A 23,362-nucleotide genomic window follows, 5' to 3' on the forward strand; every position below is an offset into this window, starting at 1 on the left:
TGCTCAATTAAAACACCAAAGATTGGTCTGTAATTTGGTAATTTTTCTTTTCTTTTTTTTTTTTCCTTTAAATTCTCCATGAGTTGGTCCCATATTATACCAGTTGATTACAACTATTTCCAGCGCTAATGCAAGTGTAGTGATCCCAATTAGCCAGCAGATAATTGTTTGAGTAGGAAATACACCCAATCACGTCTTTGCACACCGACTCCCCTGCCATTTTGCTACGTTTGTGAATATACATCAGAAGAATTGGCTCAGCTGGTTTGGGGTGTGCCAGATGTAAACATCAGGCTTTACTTTGTGTCCATACTAGAGGCAATTCTGCTGGTTTGTGCAACTAGGAATTGTCATTTGGCCAGTCTTCAACAAAACGCAACCTAAGGGGGTCAAATTTAGAGCTGGACTCCAAGATACTGGTATCTCTGTGAGTACGGATGAGTGCATGGCAGGTGAGCCTTCAGAACTTGCTGAGTTCAGTATGAGTAGAGCTGGGCACAGGATCTATCCGACTGGACAGAATCTCAGCCACAAAAGAACTCACCCCAGGGCAACCAGCAAGAAAGCAAAAATTGCTCTCAACTGATTTGCTGTATTCGCTGAACCCCCAAACCACCCAGAAAGTATTTGCTGGCTTGGGTCCTGTGTTTCCTCATTCACTTTATCTTGAATTGCTTTGAGTTGAAGGCTTGATGTTCCTTTGAGGAACCGGGGTTAGGTTGCTATTGAGGTGATATCCAAAAAAAGCCACTAGTGTTTCTTGAAGAAGGTTTGTCCAAAGTTCAGAGAAAACAAACCCCTCCAAGTCTACACGTTAATGGAAAGAATCGGAGAATGGAAAATGACCCAAAAGCTGGGATATTCAGCATGCGATCTTGCAGCGTTTCTGGAGTAAGATGCTGTGGCTTTTCAAACTCTCTTTGCTGAGCCCAAGATGGAGTTGTCAGCCTTCACTTGGAGTTTTCTTGCTCTTAGCAGTTTGCGTTAAACATTAATGTTATTGAAAGTAGCTTTTTCTCCATGTGTATTAAGGGTTTGTTTGCCAAAGTCTGTGCTCCCATACCCATGAATTTCAGCAGCGAGCAAACATCAAAGCAAGGAGATTTTTCAGCTCAAAAGTTATCTTTAAAATTGACAATTAATCTTTCACTGTATACTTTGTGTGAATAATTTTTAGAATCTATAACAAACACTCAGCCTCTCTTTATTGTTCTGTCTATGGTATTGAAAGAGATATGCCTTGATTGTATCATTTTAATGAACTCTTGCTGTGTTTTAGTGGAGTTCAAAGCATGAAGCATTGTTTATGTAAGCACCATGACATTCAGGTTGCCTGAAAGTAAATAAAACTGTAGGTCAAACTGTATTAATGTGTCTTGCCAGCTAGTATTACATCTGCTTTTGAATAGCATTTATTCTGTAATTGGTGGTTGTCAGCCTGTAATTTCCATAGTTACGTTCTGAACACTTCAAGTTTTCCCTAATTTTTCTAGTGTTTACAGCATATATAGTAAAAGATTAAAGTAAAACAGAAAAATGAGTTACCAGTTTTTGTTTGACCAGCTTAATATTTCGTTCTTCGGGGAAATCACTCCAGTTATTTGCGAAGTTCATATATCTATCATATTATTTTAGATTCAATTTTCTGCCCTTTACTTTTCTCCATTTCATATTTACTTTATTCTTTGTGGTCATCCCATCTAATCTGTCTGTGTCTACCTAATCGGCCTAATATATCCATGTATCATTTCTTTAATGATTTTATTATTGAAATGACACTTAGCATTTGATACTTAAGCATACATTACCCAAGCCTAATTCTCCCATTAGTGGATCAAACTTCCATAGTGCTCCCACACTCAAACTGCTCCACGAGTTAAACAAGTCTCGTTGAATGTTGTCCAAGAACTGTAATGCAGATCTATTTTTTTAATCTGTATTGGTGAGTGGTCACTTAAGCTCCAGCACTGACTAGAGGCTCTGGTTAGTGAAGAAGCAAGATTTCCTTTCACGGTGCAACTTGAATTTCATTTTTAAGGCCTTGCTTCTGCTTAGAAATTAAACTTTTCAGCCACTTCTGCCATCCATAACAAACTGCAGATGTTTTAGAATCTTCAGTGGCTTTTCTGTATCCGTTTTATGTCCAACTTTACCAAATGAACTTTTCTTTGTTTCAGCTTCCTGTGACAAAATAATTGACTTGTGAGAAGTGCATAGCTAACAAAAACATCTCACAAGTTCCGTCCATCCTTTCTTGAGCCTTTCCAGGTATTTCCCATCCCTGTGGCGATGTCCCTGTCCCTTGCCATTCAGCTCTTCTGCCCACATGGAGCTTTTGGCATCGGCTCCTCATCAGACACCAGCAACGTTCTCCAGACTTGGCCACTTCATCCCCGCTCCTCCAGACTCCCTTGTTGCCCTATGATCTAGCAAAGAGTTCCACCCTCATTTTCTAGAGCTGCTATTAAAACTCCTGGAAGATAGCACGGATTTGCTCCATTTCTTTTCCCGTTCCTCCTGTTCATCTTGGTGTCACCACGTAGTCCCGCGCCTGACGCGGTGTGACTGTTCTTTCCCGTGGTGCTTGCACTTCTGTGGAGCCAGGTCATGATGCCATGCTGTGTCTCTGTATCAGGCCGCCTCCGCACTTTCTCACATGCCATCACATTTCTCCATCATACCTCTCTGTGTCTTTATTCTGTGTCTAGTCTCAAATTATTTGTGTTTTTTTGTTCTTGTGTGAGCCCCGGAGTCCGGGAAGTGCCTGACAAAACCGCTGTTACACAATATTCTGGATAAAGAGGCTAGTTTTGTGTTGTTGAACCGCTTGTATGTAGATTTTTTATTATTTTTTTTGCTCAGGCTTGTGGTTTGCTTTAAAAGAGGTTGTTAAAAAGAATTCCATTGTGTTTCTCTAGTGAAGCATAGCTATCCAGTTAAATACGTCGTACGGGCACTGAATAGTCTAACATGTAAGGGATGCTGAATTTGATTTTGGACGTGTCATTGTGGTACTTTATCGTGGCAGAGACTTTCCGGTGCTGGGGTGGGAAGGAGCTCAGTGTCTGTGGTTAACACAGTGACCTGCACTTAACTTCCTTTGTATTTTTATTTTTAATAAGCCTGATAGGCTGCAGTTGAAGTTCATCGACTTGTTTTTATTGTGGGCTGAATTCAAGCACTATGTCAAATTAAACTGACGTTACCATTATGGCTGTAATTTTATAGTGCATTCCTCTTCCACAGAAAGCCAAATACCTATTTGCATACTTTGGAGTGGTAAAACCAGAGAAACAAAGCAAAAGAGACAATTTGTACTAGTTTCTAAATGAATTGATGCTGAATAGCAGACCTCATTATTCCTGGACAAATCTGTTAAACAAATGAAAATAGGTGAGGCTTCCTGTCTCTTTTTCGTCTCTTATTTAAGCAAATGGCGTGATCCCCGGAGAACATCTTCAACGAAGAGCACAGAAGTGCACAGAATGACAGTTACAAAGAGTTTTATACAACAGACAGACAAATTGTGCTGATTGTCTGTATTTAAAAAAAGGGGAGGGGGAGGGAGGAAAAAAAAAAGCCTGGCCTAAAAGACTACAGTAAATCACAAAAGTGATCTCAAGTGAACAGAGATAGATTTCTGGAATACGGTGTGCAATGAAACCACTGACCTCTTATACAAGGGTTCATGTCTTTTTCTACAGAAACAGATGGGTAATAGCATAATGCTGAAATCATGCTCTACATAATATGGACCTAGTGATTGCAGACCTGATTGCTTGCCATATGGTTGCTGAAGGGTTGAAGAGAAAATGGGATGATATGCAAACCCTTAAAAGCAACATTTTTATTGAATGGCCATTACATTAAAACCCAAACTCTGCAAATGAAGCAAAGAACTGTGGTGAATAATGATGAAATAACAAAACAATAAAAGAAGGAACACAATAGCATTATTTGTTTTCAATATGCAAAATAATACCCTATTTTTTTGTTGCCTTCTGTGATGAGCTTTGGGTGGGAAGTTGGGGGGCACGGCTGCCTGCAGGGCACAAATCCAGCAGAGCGGGGCCTTGGAGTGTTCACTGGGTCAGCCAGAGAAAGAAAAGAATCACTTGTCTCAAAGGAAATGCTTCTGAGGTAAACACTAACTAAAGTCTGTATACATGAACCGTGTTACGGAGAGGCTGCTGGAAGCTTTCTTGAGACTTGCTTTTCAAGACAACTCTACAGCCTGTTTACTCTCCTGCAAAAAAGGTGCTTTTCGCACTGACCTTTTCTTCTTGGTAAATCCTTGTGACTGGTAAATAGCTCAGTGTAGTTAGGAGAATGCAAAGAGCTGGTGTGCACGTCCTCGCTAATGCATCCTTGTCTAGAAGCGGCTTCTTCCTAGGAAGAAGATGATAGGTGTTGCTCAGCAGCGTGACCACCACGTCACAGCCGTGCCCGCTCCCGTACTTCCCGCAGGGTGGACATTACTGGCTTTTAAGTCAGAAGCTGCCCAAAAGATACTTGTGTTTGTAATGTGAGATTTAAAAGTCCCTATTGTGTGAGGCATCTCTGCTCTCCAGTGCACAGACGTGGTTAGAAAGGGATGGGTAAGTGGTTACCAGCTCCATTTAGCAAGTACAGCGTGTCAGCCTCCTGTGTGGGTGCTGCAACACATAATTCTGTGCAGTTGCCTTCTCTACACCACAGTGCTTTAGAGCTTCCGAGATGCAGACAGGGTAGTATTCCTATCTTGACTTAATCACTACTAAATACACACTTCCTTAGCTTGACAGGCTTGTCCGATGCATCCTATAAATCACAATTTGTTTGCCTGCAAGAATGGAAAGTATTTATTTGAACAATTATTTTCAAAGAGAAATGTTCCATGTCAAACTTGAGGATCATCCTCAGGATTGCCAGGCTTTTCATCAGCTGCCCACCTCACTTCTATTTCATTTTGAGGCCTAAAGACGTGTGACAACCAGCATATTCTTGTATTTAAGCCAGTTTAAGTATGGCAAAACAGATTTTCACGTGATGAGAAGAGATTTCCTCCAGCCCATAAAATTGATTCTCATACTTCTTGACTAGTGACATGCCGGCTGTGTAGCAGCAATAAGTTTTACGTAACTTTTAAGAGCCCATGCTGACCTACTTAACAGGCATCCGCTGCTACATAATGTATTTGGGTCAAGTATTGTGTTTGAGCTTATCATCAATCTTGTAATAGTCCAGTTCACTGTGAAAGCCACAGGTACATGATTGATGCAAACATTCCATAGGATAGAAAATATTCTTGGCACTTTCTTAAAGGGAGGCCCATCATAGTGGTGTTATTATTTGTTATTTTGATTGGGGAAGCATCAAGGGTTGCCAATCACAGCCCCCCCAGCCTGTGCTGCTGCACTACTGTTTTGTTTCCCTATGTTACCTGGTTAAAAGGTTGTCCAAAACTATCCGTAAAAAGTCATTTTTGTTTTTTTAAATGATTCATTTAAACTAGACAGTACACATGGCAGTTTAACATCTGTATTTTAACTGTGACAGGTTACTGACTGGTTTTTAGTGTCAGAAAAATAAAGCTGGCGGTTTTGCACCCTTGTAAGCTGGAGGCAAAGAAACAAGAGGTCCCTGGCAAACAGGAAACAGCCGGGAATCATCCTTTTGTTCACTGGTGCTGGTGTTGAAAAGAGCTGTGTTGTGCAAGGGTTCTAGTGCGTGTATTCAGGGACAGCCTGGAAACCAGATCACTATAGATGGGTGCTTACGCCCTGTCTCCTGCACCCCAGGAGGCTGATTTTTACATGGAGTAAGGAATGATTTTTCAAAAGCAATATGCTTCTTTTTTGTTCCTTCCACAGCTGCAGTTTGTGTTTTAGCCCACGCGTTGGGCAGCCCGTTAAACATGGGTTTTAATAAAGTAATGCCAGCGTACTTAGTCATCCTATATGATATTAGTGAAGTGCACGTTGGATTGTGCAGTAAATTGTTGCAAAGTTATATGACATCTTAATACTCTGACAGGATGTGAAAGACAATAACACCACTGAAAAGACCAGAAAAGGCCCTTTATAGCTACTGAATAATATATTAGCTTTTAACACTGTATATAAGAGTAAAATGGGATAAGGTATAAAATCAACAAAATAATTATTTATACCAGATGTTATACATTTTATGGGAATCAGAACTATACAGCCTCACAACGTGGTGTGAACTGGTGCTGATATGGTATTCATTATCCCTGCAGTCCGAGTTCCAGTCTGCCCTTGGGGCTGATGAAATGCTGGCTTACTTGCGTGTCATTTGAAAAGAAAAAGTTAGAAGGAGAAACTGGTTGATCTGTTGTGTGAATGGACTTGTGGGGATCATTCCTAGTGCCCAAAATGTGCAAACGTGGGGCGCTGTGATCAGCTGCTAAAATGTGCCGGTGGGTACCTGCATAAAAATGCTTCTAAAATTGACAGATAGAGTGCTGTGGATCCGAAAATCTATACCACACTTTTCAGTATTTTATAATGAATGGGAAGTGGAAGAGTTACATGGCAATGAAATATGTATGATAAAAAGTCCAATTTAAACATGGATCCCAAGAGTTTGGCAACTTGTATCCTTTGCTTCCTTTTTAAACGCTCTGCAAACATCATCAGTTCGTATGACAAATTAGTTGGTGCTATCTGCTTCTGTATTCCAAACAGAACTTCCATGACCTTATTTGCTGCTTTATTTAAATGGAATTTTGGAGAAAAAAAGAATTAATTGTAGGATAGTACCTTTTTCACAAGGTAAGAGTCCCGAGCCTTTACTCTGAGCTCTCTCCACTTTGCGGGTCTTAAATTATATCTTAACATTACTTTAGAGTGGTTGAATTTGTGATATAGCTGGACTTCTTTTAACAGATCTTATTTCCAGAGCTTTGGCTTATTGTATTGAAAGAGTGCATAGTAATGCTGGACTTTAATTCTGGCTAAATTAAAAAAAAAAATTAAGCATCCTTAATACTGGATTTTGATGTTACTCAGAAATAGGTTTTGCATTTTTTCCACAAAATTCAGGCAGAATTTCTGTCGTGTAGTTTGATTTCAGTACGAAGTTATGAGTTCTTTGCCTTGAGCTCACCAATACCAGCCTGAAAACGAGTGGGCAGAGGTGAAATTCCTTCTGTCAAACACTAAGGCGATGGGGGGAAAAAAGGGAGGCGGTTGTATGCAAAATAGAGACACTTGAATGTCTGCTTCTACCCTCGTTTATTTATACATCCGACAAGAGGAGTGCTTCTTACCCAGGGTGACATAAATAACCACAGCACAGCGTGTTTTAGGTAGTATACTTGGAATTACAGCGTTGTCGTAGGTAAATTCAGGAATTATGCAAGATGAACAGTGGTTCTTTTCACTTCTGTGCATGTAAACAAATAGGCTGCTTGTTTTAGGGCCATAGTTGTATTCCCAAGCTGTTACAGCAGCTGAATGTCAGGTACATATGTTCCATTTTCTTGCTCTTTTAAAGGTATCTGTGCAAAGGGAGGGAGGAGAGAGGACAAAGATGGGATCATGTCATTCAGGTATTTTTCTATAAAGATTGCCGAGTCTGTTGTATTTTGAGCAGGTACACAGAGGCTCAACACAGCATTGGAAAAGCTGCAAGAGCTGCTCGTTTCCTTTCCTATGGAAGTTCATACGTGCTTGGTGTAAGTGCACTGAGCCAGCTGGTGTCAAATGGAGGGTTCTGACGTGGAATCTGCTCCCAAATGTTCAAGTTCCCATCGCAGGCCCTTTTGATCCTAAAACTGGAGGAAAAAAGTGTCAAGAGCATTCTCTAATGTAGACAGGGTGCGTGTATTTCTGGGAGTTTCTAGATTTTTATTACAGCTTTTCTCTTTAAATTTCTTAGAAAGTAGGAGGTACCTTCTAATCTTCTAGCTTATCTTTTGCATTTACCAATTCAGCGTATCCATCGATCCCTTTCTCCAAACATTTTTAAGCACTTGAAACTATTTCTTGCCACATTGTTATTTATAGCAGTTCACTAAATTAAAAAATGCTACTTTTCCCTTGCAGGTATATGCATCATTTATAGTCTGGCTTCATTATATTCTGTACTGTATAAACTCCTGTAGGAGAGTGGTTATGTAATATTCTTATGTCATTACATTTACATGCATTAAATTCCTGGCAGAATCGTATTCCTTGTAACAAAAGGTTCATTAGCAGGACAAAAATGCTTAACTTGGGAAACTGCTAGAAGAAGTGAGACACATTTTCAGGCTGATATTGTTGATATGCAATTAGATGTTATGTACAGAGTTGATCTGGGATTAGCTAATCCCAAATGACAAGTATAAATGTGATAGAAGTTGTTCATTCAAATCTCTTTCTGTAGTCATAACTTTGCATAGGAGTTATCATCATCAAATCTACAGTGTATATAAGGGCGACTCACTGAAGTTAATAGAGCAACGCCGTTTACACCACATGGGAGCTTTACATAATACTAACACTTCCTTGGCAATCTCCAAATATAGCAAAAAAAGTTTCTCAGTGCACCTTATTTACATGTGCAACTAGTGCGAACCGAATTTATGGCCTCAATTCTGTTATGCATTTAAATATGTTCTTTATTCTTCCTCCTCCTCTCCCCTGTTGTTGAAGCGTAATGGTGGGTGCTTTCCCAGAGAACATCTGGGCACATTCTTTTGCGGAATGTCATGGCTCTGCCTCAACCAACTTTGGAAATGGATCATTTTAGTTTTGTTGAAATGGCAGTTAAATAGGAGGAATATATCAAGAGTTAAAACTTCATTACCGGAGAGCAATAAAAATGCATCAAGCCTGGAATATTGTCTAGAAGATCAGATTTCTTGGTTATGTTGACACTTTAAAGAAATATGTTTATTTAAGGAATAGAAATTCTATATACTGGAATACTACAGTGATAAATTGCGTTCTAGTTAGGCTATCTCTGATGTTCTAATTTTATCAGCTGACAATGGACTGTTGCTGCCCATATGGAAGTCAACTGAAAAAGGGGAAAAAAATGAAAGCTAAGGGGAAAATCTGCCTTAACCTTTCTCTAGTACTTCAGTGGGACTAATGCTGAACAGTGCTTGAAGTCTGAAAACATGTCATTGTATTTGTAAGCACTGGATTCTAGCCAGGAATGGTTAGGAATGGATGTGCTAGAGATAGCACAGGGAAACTAATCTGCTTGTAGTTTCTGAGTGCCCCAGCACCCGGGACACTTGGAGTTTCAGGAAAAAACGGAAATGAGGACAATCACAAGTGTCCAGACTTATCTGTCTGACAACTTACCTACATTTAGATGTTGCAGTTGGTTTTGTACTTTGAGAAGTCTTCTGCACAAGTGTAGATTCTCAAAAAGGGCTACCTGGAAAACACCGTAATAAGTAAGTCTGGTTACAAGCAAAGTTGTGAGGAAGTGATTTTTAACATATTTCACGAAAAATTGCTACTTGTCGGTTTTGCAGATGGTTTCCCAGGTTGACTTGTTAGAACGATAAGGAAGGACAAAAGTTCATTTGGCAGAACAGGAACTCTGTCATTACTCATGTTGAGAGCATCTGTCTTGTTCTTGCTCGTCTGCCTCTGTGTTTGAGCACTGAGTCGTCTCTGGGTAGTTCCCTCTGGTTTCGGTTATGGGGGACATTCTTGTGGGATGATGAGGTGTCTACAGCTTGAACTGTCACTGCTCAATAACACACACATGCTTGCTGTCCTTGAAGCTGCTGCAAGAGAAACAGAAACGAGGAGTCTTGAAGGATGAAGTGTAAAGTCCTCAGTTAATTTCCAGCCCAGCTAACGTGACCACAAGTGCCTTCCATGAAGAGCAAGAAAGCAAAAAGCCTGGATTTACAGGAAAAAAACAATATTGCTGAATTATAGACGTATATTGTAACTTGTGTTTTGACACACAAATTGTTTCTTACAATTTGATAAATCTGTGAGAAATTCTACAGGAAAGAAAAAACTCTTTCTCTAATAGAGGCCATACTGTGCTTTTTAGATGGTCCCAACTAGATGAAGGCTGTATCTTATACTTGCTTTCACCCTCAAGCATCTTTGAGAATGCTCTGTGGAAGGAAGGTGTTGGTACAAGTTTGATCTTCAGCTATCGATATCTCTTTGAAATAGGTATCAAGGATGCTGGAGGTTTGGAGGCATCTGCCAGCAACCGGCACTTTGGAAAAACTGATTAAACTTGATTAAAAATGCTGCCTATGGAAATCAAATGAAGCAATATTTGCAGTCTGCATAACGTAACTGCAATAGGTCTGTGGAGCTTAGGCACCATAGACGTTTACTCTTCCTCCTGTTCCTAAATTCTCTATTATCTTCTCCAAGTGAAGTTTCAGTAGTGCTGGGTTAATGATATATTTTTGTAGAGTAGATGGAAGCAATACAATGTAGTCTGCAAAAATGTGTACTTCAAGAAATACAAATACTTCAAAAAACAAACCAGTTTGGGTGATGAGCTGCAGTGTTCACACTTTGGTATTCAAATTCTGCATTTCTGCTCAAACAGATGCGTTTCCATTTTCTGGTTTCAAGCATCTACTTGATTTTCTAGATTCAGTATTTGTGCACATTGCTGAGATTCAGGCTTGGAAATGATGACTCCCATTTTTTACCACTCCCATTTTGAGGAAAAGATGGCCCGTTGCATTGTGGGGAAGCAGCGAGCTCTCTTCAAAGGTATAGAAATTAATTCTTTTCATTAAAGGAACAGAGGGAGAAAATGTGAAAATCAAATAAATTCAAATATGTTTAAAAAGGCTGATAAAAGGCTAAAGGAATTACATGAAAGAGGCAGGAGAAACTTCAGAAGAACATAAGATACTATTAGCTTTTTACTTTCAGCTTTCAGTCTGTTTTGATGTTGCAGGCTGTGGTGCAGGAGTGTGTTCAATCTACAGGAGCCAAAAGGTCTTGAAGAGTAACAAAAGCAAGCGACTGTGCTTACACACCGCGGGGCAACCCAGCAGGTCCAGCTCCAGCTCCGGCAACAGGCACGAAGCATTAAACCTGTGCGGTCGGCGTCCGTATTGCCACCGGTGCTAAAGGCAATATCTCAGGTGGGATGAGTGACTCGCTGCAGAGGGTGCGCGGTGGCAAATGCTCCTCCATGATTCCAGCTGGGCTGGCCGTGCTGGAGCAGGAGCTCTGCTCTTGTTATCGCATTTAGACACCTGCTTTCGTGGCATCGCTGTCTGGCCGCCCATCACACTTCAAAGACGAGTGGAGTTGGAGACGTGGTTGTCGAGATCTGTCTGTGCCACCCTTTCCCGTGACAGCTTTATGGATCCTAAGAGGTGGTGGAAGCTGGTCCCATCAAGGAGGGGTTTTATTTTCATTCACAGCACAGGCAGAGAAGGGCTATATTGGTAGGTTTCCTCAGCAGATGTAAGGAATAAGTCCTGCGTTTGATTTTTTCCACATTTAGCCTTAAACCGAGAAAAGCTTAATGTGCAGGATGGCTGAAATTCAGTATACTAAGTATATTCAGCAAAAAAAGTTTCACTGTAGTCAAATTTATTGCTGAATACCACCTTAAGCAGGTTTGCTGTTTGCCTATCAAGGATAGAACTAGAAATTGGAAAAGAGACAAAGGTGTTAACAACAACGACAACAAAAAATAGACAAAAGAAAACCAGAAAAGAGGTGTTGATTTTAGGAATTATGATTTATTTTATTTTGATTTAAAAAAAATTAAACTTCAGCCTTAGAAGTATCCTTTAGAAGAAAGGATGGCTTTCAAGATCTTGAATGGTAAAAAATTCAGGTTTGTGTCGGGCATAGCTTACAGATATTTTTAGATGCAAGTTTGAAGTGTTCCGCTTAAAAACAGACACCTTTTCAAAAAGATTTGGGGGTTTTGTTCTTTGTAACCTGACAAGATGTTTTGCTCGTGTCAATAGTCTTTTGATCACTCGAAAGGAATCAAAAATGTCAGTTCTTCCCATCTTTTGATCCAGCTCCCCAAGTATGGTTACAACAGGAGTGTGGGGGACTATTCTAACTTTTTAACAGGTTTATGGATGGGGAAACCGGAGCCTGGCGGAGCTCAGCAACCCCCTGGACCCGGCCGCCCCGTTCTGTGAGGTCCTTGGCTCATCTGCTCTTGAGCCTGGCGCAGACTCTTTGAACCAGCATTTTCAGGGTGGGGAGCCTGTTTTCTGGGAGGATTTAACTCGGGAAGCCCCTCCAGAGCAGGTTTGGGGATGGTTCTGTGCCAGAGGCCAAGGCTGGTGTCAGCAAAGCGCGAGCTCTTGGTGCTGTTAAACCGCGGGCGGGTGAGACGCGTCCGTCCGGCTCCTGCGCCTCACAGACCCGCTCCCGCAGCTGTGTACGGCAAATTCTTGCCATCCGGTAGGGACTTTCACATTCCTGAAGTGGAGAGGGGTTTATGCTAACCCTCCTACTTTCTCATCTTATTGAATTAGTGCATATCTGCGTGTTAACAGCGTAATGTTTCTTCACGGCAGGAGAGTAATTTCCTAATTCATTTGTACCGCTGAACAGTCTTCACTCCAGTTATAAGAGAAATACAATGGGGTTTAGGTTTTTGTTTTTCAGTGCCCTGTAAACCTGGAATTAGAAGAATAAAGCTGTGAATATGTAGGGTTATCCTCTCCTGAATATCTCTGAAAACCCTGATCGGAAGAGCTGTTGGGAATATTTTCTGTAGAATTGAAATTTAGCAGAAAAAGAAAGTCCATCATTAAAACCAAATCCTGCTATTTGTACAGAGTATGGCTTTGTATATGTGTGTGTATATGTGTAAAATAGTGATTCGAAATTTATTTAAGTGGATTACTTGTTCTTCATGAATTATAATCTACACTTCAGAGCAAACACTTTCTGCATGATTCGTTTGGTGTATAATGTGATGATTATGAGCAGCTTAAGCATCCAGTCAAGAAGAATCAGGTGTAGGACCTCAAGACGGAAGGTTCTGTAAGGAGTGGCATATCTAGATTTGTGGGTTTTTTCCCTGTGCATATTTCAGGAGGATAAGAATGTTTTAAAACTCTGAAAGAAGTAGCTTAGGAATAGTGGAGCCTCTGGCAATACAGGCTGAAATCCCCATTGAAGCTGGTGGGAGTTGTTCCTGACTTCAGTGGATATGGAATTTCACTGTAAGGACTTTTAAATGCTTTTTAAAATCAAAAAGCAACCTGTGTAATGCTAACCCCAAACACTGACTGCACAGCTTCTGTCCTGCTCAAATTCACATTCACAAGTCTGTAAACCAAAAGGAGAACCGAAAGTTAAAAAAAAAAAAAGTGCAACTGTGCATTTCAAGTAAGAAAGTTGAAATCTTTGCACATCTTGCTCTTCATAGTTATTCTGGGCAGGCAAAGTGACTGAGCCGTGCGTGACACAAGCGGCTGAGACTCCCCGTGTGAGTTGAGAACACAGCATCCCCAGCGCTGCTGCTGCCGCTGCTGCTGCTGCTGCTGCTGCTGCTGCTGCTGCTGCTGCTGCTGCTGCTGCTGCTGCTGCTGCGGCGGCGGCTGCTGCGGCTGCTGCTGCAAGGGGCTCCACCAAATCCACTCATTCTTGCCAGGGAGAAAGTCAACCCAGGATTGAATCGGATTTCTACCACAGTCCCACCCCAACAGATGATGCTGAATATCTTCTTGTCGTTTTGCACTGTTCATTTCTGGAAAACAAGAAAATATAAAGACATACATTAAGATCTAGAACGGCAGAACAGGGAAACGCAATCAGTTTGTCACAGAAGATTTTGTTTTATTGACATCTTTGGTTTGTTTTGATGTCTGTAATTATATCCCTAATTATGTGTTTCTGTTGCAGTGGTCATGCTTTTATTACATAATTGGTACAAGTTTTTCTCTTACCACTAACAATATTTGTTTAACCTTAATGCATGCTGGTTACTTACTTCAGCATTGAAAAGCTTAGACATAGAGTTATGATTAACTAAATCAGAGGGGTTTTTGCTCTTTGCCATAAATTAAAGAATGTTTTGTGGCAAAGGATCAAAGATAATTAAAGGATGAAGCAATTGGAGTCATTAAACGATAAATATTATTTCAACGCCGATTAAAGGAAATAAAACAAAAAATAAAAAGCAGGACAAGTGATGGCTTTTGAAAGAAGGGGAAAAGTTTAGCCTAGGGTAATAAAATAATGTAAAAAATAAGGTATCCTCTGATCCTTAAGCTGGCCCCTGTGTTCCTCAACAAGCATTTGATGGGGTGAGATGCATTCAGTCACCTTCTCTTTTATTTGTTTCCCTTTTGAGTTTAGGCATAATTTTTGTCAGTATATTTCAATGTATTCATTAATTTTTCTCATTTGTTTATTTTATGCAAACCATAAGAGACATTTTTTCCTCAGCGAAGATTGCCTCTTTATTTTATTTTGAAATATTTGTATATTTATTTCATTAAATGAGATAATGCTTTTTCTTATTAACATAATTTCCAGTACATTAAACATATTTCTCCACAGACAGAAGAGAGGAATCAGATTAAATGACAGTTAAATCACTTGCAGCAATTTCAACTGTTAAAAGAAATAAGTGTCTCTGTTTTCTTTGTGATCACGAGATGTGCTGTAAAGGGAAATGAAATACTAAAGAAAGGAGGGAAAACATAAAGAAATAATGACTGACTTATTGCAGTAATACCACTGAGAGAAGAAAAACTCACTACAAATAAAAGGAAAGATAATATAGTGGTTTTGAAAGTTACCCAAATTCATTTCTTATTGATGAGACCAGTGCAAGCCTAATACTAAGTAAACTGCAGGAGGAAAAAAGTGCACACCGAAAACCAAACAATGCCATAAACCACGGGTGACGAAAGCAGAAATAAATACTCTGCGTTTGGAGTGCTATTGCTCTAAATGCCTTTCATTTGTAAATAATTCACTTTTATCATATAGAGGGAAGTGGGGGGAGAAGCAATTATCTCTTGGTAAACTAACCATGCACCTCTGCTGATGCATTTGCTAAACTAGTCCGGGTTCTCCAAATGCCCCCGCGTCCTTATTGCAGAGCAGGCGTGGGGCTACGTGAAGGGGATGATTATGTTTTTATTAACTCTCGTTATAAAATGTTCTAGAATTATTATAATAAAACTGTATTTGTCTTAATGCTGTTTTTATTCTTTTTCTAATTTGCAGACTCTGAGGCAGCTGCTTTGAGGAGCTTTCCACTGGCTGGCTGGGCTGGGAATTCCTAAGGTAATGCTCACATTCTTGTTTTGCCCCCAGTCAAGGTTTCCTCTGCTTGTGCTTTTAGCTGTAAACCAATTCTTTTCCACCAGGGTTTTATGTGCCAGATCTGAGTAAGGACTAGTCCAATATTCGATGTTTTCATTGTCTTTCTCACTTTCTTAGCGATGTGCTTCACAACTTGAAGCATTTTATGCACCCTGTGTAGAATATTGTGCTTTTCAGCTTTAAGACGAAGTCAGAGAAGTGGTTCTTGTGATGCGAGACCTGTTTTTAGCTCCCTGCTCTATCTCAGAGTTAACTAAAAATATCCTTTTCAAAGAATTTTGATTGTAGTCTTTTTGCTTTTAAATGCTTAATGAGGAGAAGGTGATGTCACTGCGGTGCAGCGTTCTCCCTGATGTGAAATGGTGCAGGAAAAGCGAGGTGGAAAATGGCACAGTTGCGAGGCTTTTAGGGAATTGTTTGTGGGGCTGCAGTGCCAGCGCTGCCGTCCTGCTTGCTGCACCCGGCTCCGGAGCTGAGCAGGGAGCGCCGTGCGCTTGGTACAAAAGGCTTTGGCACGCTGGGCTCGGTGTCCCCGGTGTCCTTTTTCAAAGTTATATTTGTTGTGCCAAGGGGAGCTGTCAGGGAACGGAGGTGGTAATGGAATTTAGCAGTTGAGAAGACTCTAAGAAATTACAGTGCATGTGAAACGTAATTAAAGAAATAAAAGCAGAAGCATCTGTCATCATCCTGTGCGGATGTCAGCCAAGTGGGGATTGCTCCCTCCAAGCAGAATGGCGCTTGTGTGAAGGTGCATCAGCGGGGCCCTTTCTCACAAGGGCTCCCAAGCTCTGCTGGGCATGGGTGAGGGTCATTCCGAGTTCTGCTGCAGAACAGAGCTGGGAGGTGAAAGGAACTGCAGAGAAACACTCCTAATGATGGTGCTTATACTTACAACCTTCATTACCATATTTTCAGAGGGCATAATAATCATTAATGTGTTTATTGTGCCCTTGTGAGTTGGGGCAGCAATGTTATCCTTTTTTCGCCTATATAGAATTGAAACACAGCCCAAGTACTTTACTCCAGCTCGTGTGGGAAGGCTGCTGAAAACCTGTTCCGATTTGCTGGCTTCTCTTGCAGGATTTTGACACATCTTCCTGGCTTTAGGTCCTTGTTCAAGGTGCCTAAGATAGGAGATGATTTCTGCTGGGCCTTTCTCTGCAGTCAGTACAGAGAAATAGGGATCTCCAGACTGGCCTTTTTGGTCTCAGGGCTGTATTGGCAGGACAGCCCAAACCTTATTTATGTCCTTTTCTCTAGGACTTGTTTAACGTGGGCTGTAACCCTGCAAAAGAATTGGACTCATATTTAGCTTTATGTGTACCGATCGTCGCTCTGAAATAAAAAGAACTAATACATAAAATGTAATGACACTAGAAGTGGTAGCAGGTTTGAGACTTCAGTTTATAAAAGCCTGTGTATATGTAAAAGGCTTAGATAGCTGTTTTCAAAGAAACTGTTTTTAAATGAAGTGATAAGAAAAATCTGTTTCAGAATTTCCGAAGTTTCTGTTTTGCATATTCCATACTGAGGCCATTTTTCTTCTCGTGACATAGCAAGAAACGAAATCAGTCTTTGACCAAGAGGGTACAATGCTAAAGGTATTCTTGGAATAACATGATTTACCAGTTGGAAAATATTAAAGCATGACTACACTGGACTTTTTATGTTATATAACAGCAGTTTTTTCCATTCCCCACTAAATAGTATTTTCAGATTTCTCATCTTGCATGATATTGCCTATTTCATGCCTCTGACAAACCGGCTGAAACAAGCTCTTTTCCCCCAAACTTGAGATATTTGTGGATAAAGGATTATTACCTGTGATATATTTGAAAGGATGAATAAATCGCAGCGTTGTTTGGGCAGGCTTGCAGATGCAGACAAGGTGTTTGCTTTCTTGTCTGATGCCACAGCAAAGGTCTGTGTCAGAGTTCACAAAGGGATTCAAGAGCTTCGAGTTCCCCCCTTTTCTGCTCGGATCAGTAGTTTTAAGATCTCGAGTGGGCTGGAAAACACACCGGAATATTTTCTTGTTCCATTTTTCAGTTAGCATTTTGGCTGTGTGACCTATTCTGTCTGTCATATGGCAATGTTTTAAAATTAGTGAGCAATTTTGCTTATTGATAGAGGTAATAAAATTCACATCTACTTGCTGATGTTAGTAAGCTCTGGTGTGGGGAAGCATGTGGTGGCAGTGAGTCATTCCATGCCCTGAGATTTCGGCTATAACGTACCACTCTTTTCTGGAGAAAAGAAATTACGCAAAGTTCCTGGGAACACTTGGGAGCAGGAGGGTGGCTTGGGAACTGCTGCTTCTCTTGGCAGTAGTTGAGGAAACTAAGCGCAACTTCATTCTTGGGCTTGGCGGTCGGTTTTTTATGTTTGACACAATAGGAATGGCAAAATGGGAGAGAAAAAATAAGCTGGATTGCTCTGCTCTTCAGAGCAGAATCTCTCCACTGCAGTCACTCTGCTATAAGCCTGACCTGATGATTCCTCTCCCATTGAAATATGATGCAGTCAACACTGTCTTCACTGAAATACACTGGACAAGTGTGGAAATACAGACTAAAGTTTGTGAAAGTCTCAATCTGTATTCACTTTACCTATATCTACGTTTGTTGATGCCTGTAACTGCGACACAATTGCTTCTCTCTAAAAATGCTGCTACGTGCTTTTTATTCCTGGTGTGGGGTTGGTACCGTTTCCCTAACTGAGGAGTAGAGCTGGTGATGCGTCTCAGACTGGAGTCGTATCAAGGAGAGGATTTTTAGCCTTTTTTTCCCATGAATCTCAGTTCACTGTAATTTTTCCCCCATTTCTGAAATAAAATTCCAGGGGGATGTTTTCGCCTCCTCTGAACACACTTGGTTTACCCCTTTCCCGATGGCACTTCACATCTAGTCTAGTTTTCTAAGGACGCAAAGTTCACCTCGTTGGTCTGCGACTTTAGCATTTGTAAACCTGTTTGCAAAGGAGATTGAAATTTTCAAAGTAATTCTGTTTTATGAGTTGCGTAATTCCTGGCGTCTGATACGGGACAGCCATCTGACGCACCTCGCTGACGAAAAGACGGACAGGGCCCGTTTGGTACCTTTGCTCTGCATGGGCAGCAGCTGCTTGCCTGGTCAGTGGGTCAGTGTGTGCAGGTCGGGACAAACCACAGTGTTCCTCGCTGGCCTTTACATGCTAAAGGTAATGAGGTGCCATGGATGACAAGAAGTGATCATGGAAACCAGGCTTCAATAGCTCTGTTGCTTTGTGGAACAGATTATTGTTTCTTTAGACGGAAATTCAAGTGGAAAAAGTGGCTTAAATGGAAAAAAAAAAATCTACTTAATGTTTTTCTTGGTATTTCCAGCAAGTAAATCTGAACATAATAAAGTGGTTGTGTTTCTTGAAAAATATTTGGCTACGTTTTCTGCTTAAAAAGGGGGGAGAGTGATAATAAATATCATTTGAAAATAGAAGTGTCCTTGGTTTCCTGTTTCCAGTAGGCTTATGATAATTCATTTGTTCTACTTGTAGTTTGTCTATTGATGCATCATCCCTTCCAAAACTGTCTGTGGGCCATCTTAGCCAGAATTTCCTACAGTTATTTTTGCGCTATTGTTAAACTGTACCATACAGCGTGTTGCTTTTTCAATTTATTGCATGGGATCAGCACATAGTTTTCCATTGTGGCATATTTGTGCGGTTGTCACTTTTATGGTTTCTATGCTAGCATATGGCCAGAAAGGCGGAATTTTTTTCCTCAGTTTTCTTCTTTTGTATTGTTTAGTCCGGAGTGCCTTTCCATCAACAATTTGTAGAAATCACATTCCTGGAATATACTCAGTTTGCTGAAAAAGAAGCAAAGTTTGGAAGATAGGGTTCATGTGGATTAGTGAGCGCTCTGTGAATGGCTTTATTTTTACTACCCAGGCCTGTACAGAGGGGAAAAAAAGCAAATGCCTCTTTTTATTTCAAGTTCTGTGTTTGGCCATTTAGTGTGGGGTGGCTCAGCGTGGCGCTCGCACACCCTCGTGCCTGCAGCAGGAGCTTTCCGGAAACAAGCTCGCTCTTCACAGCAGCAAAAATATGCCCGTGTGGATATCATGGCATGACAAGGACCATATGTTTGCATTTGTCGCGTATGCAATGCCAAACCAGGCAGTACCAGGACCGCGTGTTGTCCAACTACGACTTTATTGCAGTCCATCTAAAACTGACACGAGAATGATTTGTTTAATGGTGCTGACAGTGTAGTTATTTTTTGGTTTCGTTTTGAAGATTGTTTCTTCATAATTCAATTTCGCTGTGATATCAATTCTTACAGGACGCTCAGATAAAGAAATTCCTTCTTTTATCTAGTAAAATAATCATTACAGACTAGACTAGAACCACCGAAAAGTTACCAGTTCTGTCGTTCAGCAGTTAGATTATCGCCAGGCATCGGAGGATGTTTGGATTCGAGGAAGGAATGCGGTTGTTAGCACGGCTTCTATGGAACAGGGACTGAAAGTGTTCAGGAAAACCATCAGTTACTTGCAGAACTCTCTTATCTGTGCATATTTTAGCTCACCAAGTATGCAGTAACCAAAGACCGGTAACCAGTTGGAAATTCTGTATGACAGATGTGTTACGATAAATCGGGTTGGCTGCTTCTGCATTTTTCATTTGTTAGAAGCTGTTGCAGACGGTGTGACCCACGATGTAAAGCCTGCTGGAAACAAAATACCCATTTTCTTTAGTTTCTTTGGCTAGTTAAGTACTTTCAAGAATACCAACTGTGATTTGAAGTAAAGAATCCCTGCAGCAATTAGGATTCATTTACTACTGGAGCATTTTATTAATTACACATTTGTAACCACATGTATAGTCACAAAAGCAATCGCACGCCTGTATTTAGAGATTTGTAGACAGAAGATTTAACGTAAACATAGAAATGTTAAACTACTCATCTGTAGCCTGCAAAGAAGATAACAAGAAGGATTCTGTTCTCTGTATGATTTGTGAACAATGCTAAGTAAATATTCATCATTAATATATAATAACTGTTGCTTTTGGCAGTTCACTTTTCATTTAATTTGATAATGTGTCCAGTAAATGAAGTGGTACAGGCTGCAGTGTTTTACCATCACAATTGCATATTTTCAATCATTGTTAAATGAAGGCAGCTCAAGGCAAAGCTTTAACCCCCACTAGTTTTGTCTGTGATAAAAAGAGAAGGCGCTATCAATCTTTATTGTCTGTCTCGCTTACTGTAATTGCATTCAATAGTCCACTGATTCTGTTGTCTGTGCTAATGTCAGGAGCAGTGAGGAGCCAGATGCTCACACTGGATCATACGCAGCCACTGGCCACTTTGATAACTTGGCAGCGAGTCTCCGGCTTCGATGATAAATTGTTGACGCTATAGATTATGAGCAGCTGAACACTGGGAGTGGATGTGGAGAAACTTCTTACCTCGTTTGAAATGTGGCATGATGATGGCAGCTGAAGGGCCTGCCGTGCCTTATTCAAATGCATCTTGCGCTGGAGATGTGCCAATGAGTTATTGAATCCCCCCGAACAGCGAAACAACACCACAAAACCAAACCAGCCTCGGTGGGACTGGAACATGCCATTAATACTCTGAAGACTCTAAGAAGTGTTTCAAAATAGTCTCTAGTAGTTAGGATGGTCTGATTCAACAGGAGAGCTTTTGCATTACCGTATTCCAGCCTTGAATCCATCTGAAAAGTTGTTTTTTCTTGGCAGCACTTTTTTCCTTAATTTGAAGTAGTAGCTGGAATGTTTTACGGAGAAACAAACAATAATGCTTTAGTATGAACAGTGATATACCTTTGTGGGGAAAATACTGTAAATAAAGGGACTATGGAATAAGCAACTTTCTGTGGTACTTATAACTTGGCTCGATGTCCCACATCTAATGCTCTTCAGCAGTGAATTTTTAAGCTGTTCAGTGAGTGTCATCCCTTGGACAAGGAGCTGTGGAAGGAGATCTGGAAAGACTCAGAAGCCTCTTCACCCAGTTCATATCATTTGGTCAGAAAATGAACCCAGTTTTTCCTCCAGATAGATTTAAATACGTTCTGTAAGGTGTTAGCCAGTTTCTAAGCAGAATGTGTCGCACCATGTCGATTGATGTAGTGGAAAGAGTGAAATATAGGAGGTTAATACTTTGAATTATCGTATTGTTTCTCTGCTCAGCCACCTGGTGTAATGATTGAGGCCAAGATTTCACCTCACGATAAAGTCAGCACTAATCTTCCTTTTCACCTCAGCACGGAGGATTTTGCCCCACATTAGTTTGTTGGTAGTGTTGTTATTCCAAAGCATTAGTTAATAGTGCAGAAGTGACTCAAGTGTCCTGTGACCCTGGCCATGTCCACGAGGGTGTCACATCCCATGCTTGGCACTGTGTTGGGTTTCTGGATGCTGCACACAAATCAAGCCATTTTATGACAAAGAAAGTTACTTGTAAGATCATGTTCAGTAAAGTGAAACTGGACTTTATGCTGATGCTTCCTGTGTTGGGCCAGAGCTTCAGCTGTAAATCAGAGCATCTCCACCGGAGCTGGCAAACGGGGGCTCCTTCGCGCCTTTTTCCGTACAAGTTAAACAACTCCCATCTCTAAATGTCTAGAGAATTGCTTAGTGCTGTTGCACAGAATGTGAGTTTACATTTATCAATTTACTTGAAGACTAAATTTTTTATTTAGTACATGCACATATGGATATGCTCCAAGATATATATAGTAAGGACATGGTAGTGCCTGGAATATTTTATCGGAACTGGAGGCAAGAAGATCTGAAAGCGTTCGAGGGTTTTAGCACAATCTCAGTGATCACTACCTGTATTTTTCTACTTTTGGACTTTCCATCCGGGAAGATTAGGGGTGGCAGAAGGGATTTGACAGCTCTCACCAGACCTTACACATCCTGCACTTGGCCCCGAGTGAATGCCTTACTGCTTAAAAGGAGGGGAAACTATAGAAAGTAGAAATAGTATAGAAATAGTATTTGGAAAGCGTCCTGTTACTTGTGCAATCAATAGTGGTTTTCTTATTTACTTTCATTTCTCGGGTAACATTAGAAGTGGTAATCGTACCTGTCTCTTTAAAGTGATGTGGCTTCACTGAATAATTTTGGAAATAATTTTATTTGCAGATGGGTTGTTACACACTAGGAACTGATTTCTGGCTGGGGCCAAAACTGGCATTTTGTATGACAAAAATACTAATCCAAAATCTCCTTTAGAGGAGCTCGAAAGAATCAGGTTTAGAAATATTCTGATGCTCTTCCACAGTGGTACAATAGCAAGAGTTACTGTACCCAGATCTGAAACCACTGACTGCAAAGGAGAAGAATCTTCCCTTTGACTCCAAAAGCTGAATTTCAGAATCAAGCACTTCAAAATCAGGGTTTTTTGGAGGTAAATTCTGTAATAAATTGTTTGAACTTAAGAAACCAAACCCCAATGTTCTTGGAAAATACAAAGAAAAACCCCTTAGCTTAGAAATAGATTAGTATGTGAGATAAAATTTCATAGTTACACCAGTTTGCAGAAGCTGAGAAGAATTTCTCAAACATTTCAGCAGCATTAAATTTGGATTTCTTCCTGAAGAAGTTTTGGCATGAGATTTCCTGCAGTTTGTGGTGCTACCGTGCTCGTTCAGCTTCTCTTCGTGATGGGGCAGGAGCCGGGAATCAACAGCAGGTTTGCACTGAATCAGTGCACCCAGGATCAGAGCTGCTCAAGTTGTAGTATTAAAATAAAATAAAATAAAATAAAATAAAATAAAATACAATAAAATACAATAAAATACAATAAAATACAATAAAATACAATAAAATAAAATACAATAAAATAAAGAAAAATAAAGAAAAATAAAGAAAAATAAAGAAAAATAAAGGAAAATAAAGGAAAAATCCTCCTTTTATTTTTTTTTTTTTTCTGTTTAGCTTTTAAAGCAATGTAATAGTGGGGGGTGTCAAGTCCTGGCATGGGAACTCAGGTCTCTGGTTTCCTGCTTGTGTAGTGATTCCCACTTAAGTTGACCATAGTTACCAGACATGATGCTCTTGTGATTAGATTAAAATCCTCACTG

At 40.4% G+C, this 23,362-nt stretch overlaps 1 protein-coding gene across 1 annotated transcript in view; it reads left to right on the forward strand.

The window, feature by feature from the left end:
* Nucleotides 1–15,206: 15,206 nt before the first annotated feature.
* Nucleotides 15,207–23,362, forward strand: part of LOC309437568 (uncharacterized protein) — a gene marked incomplete at its 3' end in the record, with an annotated part of 279,930 nt that continues 271,774 nt past the window's right edge. Inside the window, exon 1 of the mRNA XM_082048111.1 lies at nt 15,207–15,224. The remainder of the gene's footprint in view (nt 15,225–23,362) is intronic.

This window comes from Streptopelia decaocto, assembly GCF_964273445.1.
Source record: "Streptopelia decaocto genome assembly, chromosome: 3".
NCBI classification, from domain to species: Eukaryota; Metazoa; Chordata; class Aves; order Columbiformes; family Columbidae; genus Streptopelia; species Streptopelia decaocto.